Source organism: Emydura macquarii, unplaced genomic scaffold (assembly GCF_026122565.2).
Source record: "Emydura macquarii macquarii isolate MOO-44397 ecotype Brisbane River unplaced genomic scaffold, CSIRO-AGI_Emac_v2 contig_431, whole genome shotgun sequence".
Classification (NCBI taxonomy): domain Eukaryota; kingdom Metazoa; phylum Chordata; order Testudines; family Chelidae; genus Emydura; species Emydura macquarii.
In genome coordinates, this window is record NW_027130568.1 from 6,853,345 (window position 1) to 6,862,544 (window position 9,200).

General features: G+C 40.2%; 1 long non-coding RNA gene across 1 annotated transcript; it reads right to left on the minus strand.

Moving 5' to 3' along the window:
* Window positions 1–8,396: 8,396 nt before the first annotated feature.
* LOC137146248 (uncharacterized) lies at window positions 8,397–8,895 on the minus strand. The gene is made up of 2 exons (XR_010917868.1): window positions 8,757–8,895; window positions 8,397–8,431 (listed from the first exon to the last, which is right to left on the minus strand). It is a non-coding gene; the product is annotated as an uncharacterized lncRNA (long non-coding RNA).
* Window positions 8,896–9,200: the final 305 nt, after the last annotated feature.

Genomic DNA, 9,200 nt, shown 5'->3' on the forward strand with positions numbered 1-9,200 from the left:
TAATTAACAGTGAGTTGCAGTTTCCATTATAAACTCCATCATAAGTTTATAACTGCTGCAGAAATTTGTTCTCAGTCAAAATTGACTCTCCAATTCAGACGCAATTTTTCAAAACTATTTTAAACAAACAAGAAACTCTCTAAGGTTGGAAACTCTTTAAATGAGCAAAATACAAAAACCTAAACCGTTTGTGGGTGCCCAAAGCACTTCTGTGCTTGCATAACACCAAAGCAGCTTTGATCTGAAGATGAAATTTGACAGTTATTAGTAGGTATCATCATCTAAGCTCTTGGCTGTTATTAAAATAGCTGCAGTATTAAGCCTTCAAAGTTGACACTGTGCATTGATAGTTAAATCTATTAAAATAGCTGCAGTATTAAAGCTTCAAGCATTGGCACTGTGCACTGATAGCGGTGACCACCAAATTCTGTGTCAGAAAGATTTCCAATCCCCATGGGCTTCCCTTGTTCCCTCCTGCTAAAAATGATCATTACAAAAATGTCACAAACGGTCTAATTTATCTATTGCAATTGCACAAGATCGCAACCTGCCCTTAAAATACCAGAGAGAGCAAGGAGGCACAGGGCACCTTGCAGGGTTACCTGCATTACAGGATAACTGCATGGGAGAAGTGGCTCGAAAGGCTGCTCTGACTCCTCATTCTACACAGGTAGGCTGGGACTGGGCAGTCGGGAACAAATAGAACCTTCATGGGGCAGCAAGGGAGGGGAAAATATTTGCTACTGCCTTAAACCAGGGAGGGAGGAAACTGCAACTCAGTCTTCTTTTGAAGTGATACAGCTGTGTGCTGCCCTTGACTCAAGGCAGATGGTTGTTACAATCTAGCCTTTTGTAGGCTAAAATAATCCCTAAAACAACTAGAAGGGAGAAGCCCCGCATGAGTATAAAGCTGGTCACCACATTGGGGAAAGGGCACCAATGAATGCAGTGAAAAGTGCTGTGTTTGGAAGACAAAATAAAAGTCACCAACAAAGGTGAGGCTGAGAGATGAGACTGGTGAGAGAAGCAGTAAAATAGTAGTTTCCTAGAGTCATATACAAACTGAAGGATTTTTAAGAAAGAAAGAGAGAGAGAGTATTCACTGTGAGTGGGAGGAAAACCTTGATGGTGAAAGGCACTTTCTTTTCCACTGCGACAGTAGAAACAAATAGTTGTACAGAGTAGGACAAATTGGGAGAAGAGGAGTTAGATTAATTACTTTGTTTTGGTGGCTCAGCATGGTTACCTTGACCTGAGTGACATAATAAATAAATAAAATAAATGAATGAAAGGGCTTTCATGTGCTGTATAATTGGACTTCCAGGTATGTGTTAAGTAATCCACATGGCTCAAGATAAAAGGAAGCAATATATATACTGCCATTTGCTTCAAAATGAAATAGAGTCTAGCACTTTGTGTGTTCAGTAAAAAGACTCCTTATTTAAAGCCACCTGAGGTTTGCAAGGTTTGGCTTAATAAAATGTATTTCCAGTACAAATGTGAAAGCTTTGAAAACACCTGCTGTTTCTTTTACCTGGAAAACAAAAGTATGCAAGGGTCTTGGAGTGCAATGTATTCAGGGGTCATTTGCAAAACAGGCTGGATTTTTCCTTCCCCCTTCTGGGCTATTTCCTAGTTACTCCACAGTTTTAGATATCTGTTTTATTTCTCACAGTCCGCTAATTTATATTTATTCATAGGCTTGTCTGTCTTGCATCTCACTAAGCATCTCACACAATTGCTGAAGTTGCCTTCACAACTTTGAGGTAGAGTAGTATCACCCCCTTTTTACAGATGAACTGAGAATCAGAGACACTGAGTAACCAATCCAAGGTCACCCTGGAAGTCTGGCTCAGCACCAGGAATTGAACTCAAGCCTCCTAAGTTCCACACCAGTGGTCCATAGCCCCAAAACCATCTTCCTCTTCTGTTTTTATTGTCTATCACCTACAGACCCATCTTGGCCTTTTCTCAGTCACACCATGGAAAACCCCCAGTTGGAGGCTATATAAGTAAGAAATTTATGTGGGATTCCTCCCCACTTTGTTCTTCACAAATTGTTCCCTTCAGGGAGAGGGAGTTTTCTCCTCACACAGAACAGGCGTCAGGTCCAGCACTAAGCCCCCTGGATCCTGTGGGATCCATAGGAGGCCAATGGCTCCATGGGTCCATACCAGCTTTATGTCCCTGGTGCTGCTGGAGAGTTCTTTTCTCCGGGATTTGTGCCTTCAGGGCTGCTGCAGCTAGCGGCTGCCCTTGAGTCTCCCCCTTCAAAGCACATGACCCCATCACAGGGGACAGACAGTACAGCCTGCTTGTGATTGTATTACTTGTCTGTTAGAAACTCAGCATAGCCATATCCCTCCCAGCCACACCCCACCTGCATGGCTACAGGCTCTTAGACAGGCCTACAGTCTTGTGTGTATCACCAGTGCTTACCCATCAGTCCAACCCCTGAAGTTCTTCCATTTGAGAGTCTGTGGCCAGTGGTGAGCAAAGTGACCAGACAGCCTTTTTTAAAACCAAAACATTGTTTAATTTTAACAATAGGAACAAAAGCATAACATAAGATAAACCTGGTTTTAAAACAAACATCTATCCTATCTAAAAGCTTACCTCCCCAATGGAGAACCAAGACAGGCCTAATTTATTCAGACATCTGCTCAATGGGGGTGTTTGTGTATGTGGGTGTCTGAATAGCTTCTCAGCAGCAACTCACTGACCTCTGCACAGAGAGTGTCTTTTTAATGGTTTATATAGTCCTTTTGGTCTGTCAGGTCCCATCATTTGGCAAAACAATCTGTGCAACCTGGCTGGAGCCTGGAAGATAGGATTTTCAGTTCATAGATCAGATGTCATCTCTTAAACACCCTGAAGTGTCTGCAGGGAGGTGTCTTATCTCAACTCATTGTTTTGCATTCCTGTTTCTTTCCCAGAAGCCTTGTTGATTAACCCAGTATAGGCATACAGTAAATATCCAATATTAAACCCCATACAGTCGCACAGTAACTACCACAACAAACTAGTCACATGCAACATTAACAAATTATTACAGAGCAGCCCACTCCCACTACACCAGCATCAAGTAAATGCAAAAGAAAAGTTCTGGAAAACTCTTACAAAAGAATATCAATTGGTAGAGATTCTTTTATATAGCTCAAATGTTAACAATCTTTCTAATGTATTCTGTGTCATGTGTGGCACGCACAGAGCTGGCTGTCTCATTAAAGGTGCACATCCAGTTCAAGGTATTGTCATTGTCAGAAAGAGAAAATTACAAAATGAGTTGCCTATTACTTTTATTGCTGACTTTTCTATACTGTGCATGTCTGCTACATAGCAAAAGGCAACAGCTTCATGTTTTCAAAAGCATTGAGAAATTCCTGCTTCTCACCAGCTTAATCCTCTGCAAAAAATTTTCGTCAGTTCTACCATCATTCAAGTTTAGAACAGAGATGAAGTTAATCTACAATGGGCCCTCCACCAATGGTCTGGTATAGTTTTCTCAGCTATTCTTGTTTTCCATTTTAAGATTCCTAAGATTCCCCATGCTATCACACCACTCTCTCCCCCCCACCACTCACACACACACTATTTTTCTTTCCTTGGGGGAAAGGCTTAGTTCCATATCAAATACATTATTGCCTGTGACTATTATGTGGAGACAAACTGGCCTGCTTAGCCTTGCAATATTGTCATGAAGATTTACCAAGCTAGTCTCAAACTGTGGTCACCTATCCTTTGCTAAAATTATTTCTAAAAATAATTATATTTTACTTGCCTATCAAAAAAAAAAAATGGTTAGGAGTTTGCAAGGGTAGGCCTGTTTCTGATCTCTCTTCTGCCACTACAAATAAGTAACTCCACTGGAGTTACACTTCTGTAAAATTTCTTCTAGTGACATAAGAAGCCACCATGTTAGGTGGATGTGGATGGCAACCTCAAGAAGGCTTTTCAGACTTCAGTGCTTTATCACACCCCTACCCCTCTCATTTTCTGCTTCATTTTTGCCCATGTTATTACAATACAGATAGTTATTCCTTTAGAAGCGATCCAAAGTTCATTAAAGTCAAGGGAATGACTCCCATCTAATTCAATGAGTCTATCTCTTACTTAGTAGCACGGTCTTGAATAAAGCACTGCATCAATATAAATTGGATGTGGTCTGGTTACCTGAATAAGTTCATTCTGGATAGAACAAAATCCATCAACAAAAGATACTGGAGGTAGTTTTATTCTAATAAGACTAGACCACATGAACTTTAATGGTTACATGTCAACATAAAGTCTGCTTTTTGTCTTCAGGAACGCATGCACATAAAATAGATAAAATAGATAAATAAAGTCAGTCAACTTTCCCTTTTCCCACCAGCACCGCCTCGCAAAACAAACACTTTATGAAACAGTTCTTAGAAAAAGAAGCATAGGTTCCATGTATGGATAGTCCAGCAAACTATGTTACAGAGTTTATAAAATAGTCCAAAAGCCTTTGTTGGAGTTGGGGATGTTTGGAGAGCACTATAGGCAGAGCCTAAATACTGCATACAGAATATGACAATCACAATTTCAGTTTAAACGGTTTAGACAGTCCAACTAAACTGGGATGCCTGGTCACCCTGCACTTACACGATTTATTCATCAGGCAATTGCCAAAGCAGTTTCCCTGCTTTCAGTTTTCTGTATCTGCCTGGTAGGCTTTTGCACAGCCTATTGAGGAAAGGACAGCAGACTGAAAATGAGAGTCTAAAGGACTAGCGACAAAATCATGCTAAAAATTTTAAAATAAACAAAATGGAGGAATCCATGTTTTTGCTGATCAAGGACATCAAATTGGCAGGGACAGTGTTTCTTTAATAAGCTGCAGTGCAAGAAATGTGGAGAGAGGCACACTTCACTCTGTGCTCCACAATTGTCTCCTGGATGAAACAATAAGTTTCCTCCATTTTGTTTGGGCCCTATGAGAAGCGCCGTCCTGGCTCATCATCATCTTCTCCCCTTGCTCAAGACCCTTCTTCCCCAGCCTAGAATGATGGCGCCAGTTTATTTTCAAATTTTGGCACATTTTTCTTTGTGAAATCAAACAGCGGATTCCACAACTCCCTGCAATGGCAGTTCCTTGTTATAGGCAACATTCAACAGCTTCTCTTTTTCCCTTAGTGCAGGGTGTTTTCCTACAAAAACTACTTGGTCTCTGTGAGAGACTCAGAAAATTACCAAAAACAACAAGAAAGAGACAGCATTTTCAAGCTTGCCAAAAATACAAATCCTTCTATTTGGTTTCTTAGATGAAACTTATATCATTGTGCTAAAAAATGTGGTAGGCACATAATTTTTTTTAGAATCTCTATTATGGCCTTATATTCCAGTTTGCTAGGTTCTTGTAGGAAACATACGTTTTAAGCACTGTGAAAGTTGTTTTTTTCCAATCAATGTTAGGAAAACAGACCTTTGTAAAATCTCTCTCTTTTTCATTAAATTGGAAACTGGCCACTTATCTTTACTTCCTTTTTTTTTTTTTTTTTTTAATCTCATCTGTATTACCACTTTTCTCTTTTATGTTCAAGGTATACATACAGAAAAATTAGATAAAAACTTGAAACACTCTTGCTAGAAGCTTGCAGTGTAATACTACTTTATTTCTTAGAACCCAGAACCCCAACAACAAAAAAAGAACCATTTCCCTATAAAAACCTCTAGTCTAAACAGAAAGAGGACACCCACACAGTAAAAAATTATGGATTGCAATTCCAACACAGCCTTCAATACACCATATTCAGGATACCCAAGTGAATGAAAGATAGACACTTGAATGGACTTTAAGCAGCAGGCTGCAACTTTATTAACATAACCTTGGGTAGGGGCAGTTTATGCCCACCCATCTCACATATCAGTAATTTAACTAGGTCCAGTGCCAGATTATGTGGCTCCCACCATATAATTAATAATTCAGAATAGACTCCTCAGCCTAGCCCCTGGACTCAGCTCATTTCTGAGTCCTCTTATCTCCTCCCTGTGGAATGGTGATGGTGATAGAAAGTACCAAGGGGGACCTCACTCTGTGAAGAATTCAGACCTCCACTTACAGACACAGAGTCCACCAGCTAAAATCCCTGGTGTTATCTCTGGGAGCCCACTCTTTTAGCCTTTATCTGCACTGGACACTGGCTGCAAACTATACCTTCCTATTTTATCTCTTAACATTTGACTTCCAAGTAGTATTCTTTTTACTGTAACTGTGCCTCCACAATGCTACAAGAAAAGCAAAAAAAAAACCATCAGACTTCAGCCAGCTTGGCCAATGGGAACAATTCCTTCTTGATCCCAAAAAAACAGGTGATTGGTCAGACCCAGAGAATCTTGGAAACATAGCTCACTGTCTACAACTACAGGGAGGGAGAAAGAGAGGGAGGGAGAGCTGAAGAGGCAAGACACTCCAGCAGCACAGGAAAAGTTTAAATTAGTGGGAAGGGAGTGTGTGTGGGCCAGTCAGCTTTCAGTGTCCCCCCCTCCTGGCCAGCCAATGGGTTGCAGTGAACCTGAGAAAGGGGAGGGGCCCATCTCAGCCATTTCTGAGTGTGCATTCCCCTCCCTCTCCTTCCACACTGGGAGCAGTGCAATCCCTTTTTTGGCCAAACCAGCAACATCCTCCCAACCCATTGAGATGGGAGGGCATTTTTCAGACACCAGCACCTCCTCCTCCATCGTCCTTCCACATTCTCCCTCTGGTGTGACCGAGGGAATATTCTTAAACTAGTTGGAGAGGAAACGGTAAAAATATATGGGCAGGTGGAACAGCCAAACCCATTTCATGTGCTCACAGGAATGAAGAGTTATGTGGAAATTACAAGCTATACATTGTCTCTCACTTCAGAGAAAACAGATTTCCCTTCCACCTGTCAAACAATGTCTGCAAACAAGAAAATTTAAGAGCTCTGGCCCGTATTATCCATTAAAATGCACAAAGACCGAAGTAAAGTTTCCCAAATAAGAAAGAATATATAATTTAACTTTCTTAGGCTTTTCTAAGGCACCTATCACTAGGATATTGATGCATCAGTGAACAATGAAATAAATAGTTGTTTAACAATGTGAACTTATATATAAACTCGGGAACTAATAAGCCATCATGTTTAAAGGAAGAAATTTAAAAATAAATTTGAATCATTTAGGCCTTTACCTAAAGCAGTTTTCTTTTAAAACTGACATTTAACAATAAAACAGTAAACTTGTTTTATTTTTAGGGAACGCCTCCATTTTCTGTATTAGGAAGAAACTAAGGCCTGGTCTACACTGACTGGGAAATTCAGCAGTAGTTGATGGAAGATACGCAAGCTACATAGAGTTAGCTACATAGAGTAGCTTGTGTATCTCCTGTTGACTTTCTAACTTCTACTTACCATGGCATCTTCACTTCACTGTGCTGATGGGAAATATGCTCCAATCAGCGCAGCGTTACTCTTTTCCTGGGAGTGGATTTATTAAATAGACTTCCGGATCGATTGAGCGGGTCTTGACTTCTGCTCAGTCGATCCCGAAGAATTGATCTGAAGTATGAAGACATACTCTGATCTCCTTCCCCCTCACCAGGAATCTTCTGGACACACATGCAACTGTCCACCATGTAAATTACACATAATTAACTATTTGACTTTTTCCTCCTCCCCTGAATTCCCTTTCAGTTTGCCAGGATCTTATTAAGAGTAAGTGGACCAGAATGTCATGCAATATTCCAGGTGTGGTTTCAGCAAAGAGGCAGTTGTACCTCCGTAGCTTGGGCTGCAACTGCTTTCTGTTACAAAGCAGTATTTTGGTACTCCCTTACAACTTTGACTTACAAATTGTTTGTTTTCAAAAAATTGACAGTTTCTGTCAAATGGCAAAGGAAAAGGTTTCTTGAAAGGTTATAAAATTGGTCAACGTGCATTTGCATTACAGGTCTTTTAAAAAACTATGCTGATTTGAAAATCTTTCCCAAATGTTTCTTTGTCTGCCTGCAGCTAAAAATCATCTTATTATTATTCCTTCAAACTAGGTAGAACATTATAATGTAAAGACTATTGTTCCTCATAGTATCAGTCAGTGCTGTGTCTTGAAAGAGGAGCATTAAGTTTGCCTAAGGGACAACACAGTGTTTGCTTCAGATGGTCTTTTTAATGCGGTCATATTTATCAGTTTTCATGTGCCACGTTAAAGACAGCGCCTATTGTTAGCTATTTGCTTTTTAGTCTTCATTTGGCATTCAGTGAAAAGCCAAGAGAAGCAAGATAGCAGCTGCTCACATTCTTTTCTCAAGATGGTCACAGTTGAATAAGTGGGAAAACTCCTTGAAAATCACCGTGTATGCATGTGTTGGACACGCTGTAGGAGTTTCAGTCAAGGTGATAACCTTTCAAAACAAAGATTTCAGACAGTGGGTTTGTCATGTTTCTTACTGTAGAAAGAGAAATAAAAATAGTTGCCAAACAAAATCTAAAGCATACAGCAGACTGCCTTCAGAAAGGTCTCCTCATAACAATTTTTTTAAACCAATTTAGGAACATGCATGCGTGCCTAAAATACACACAGACACCACTCCCCATTGCATAGTACCTTAATCCACAGATAGTCTCACTGAAGAAAATCAGTGTAGTTGCACAGTGAAGTACTACACAGCATGAGTAAAGACAGCAGAATCTGGCCCTCAGTGACCCTCTGATAGTTCTCAAGAACAGGATTATTTCTGCAATGTTTTTAAGCCTCTCCCTTTATGGACACACCTGCCAGGTTTCCATGACTTATTAATGGTTTCCATGTGGCCTTTCATTCAGGGTCTCCACAGTCTGCTAGTCCATTCTGTTGCCAGAAAGTACACCTGCCAAATTCTCAGTTTCTTCCTTTTGTTGTATCTGATATCTCAGGCACTGGAGAAGCAGAGCAGATGAGAGATTAACGGAACACTGAGTAGAGCAGCAGGAAGATAAGCAGAACAGCCAATTGCAACAACCAAAGATCAGGAGAAAAACTTGGTGAATTGCTCCCCTCTACTTAGATCATCTTCATATTGTTTAATGCTACTAAATAACTCACTTTTTGAGATTTCTTGTGACCAAATGCATCTCAGCATTCATATCTTATATACTATTGTAATAATATTTGTACAAAATATGCCTTGAGAGGCATCATTTGAAAACTAATAACTCACTGGTCAAGAATTATAATGA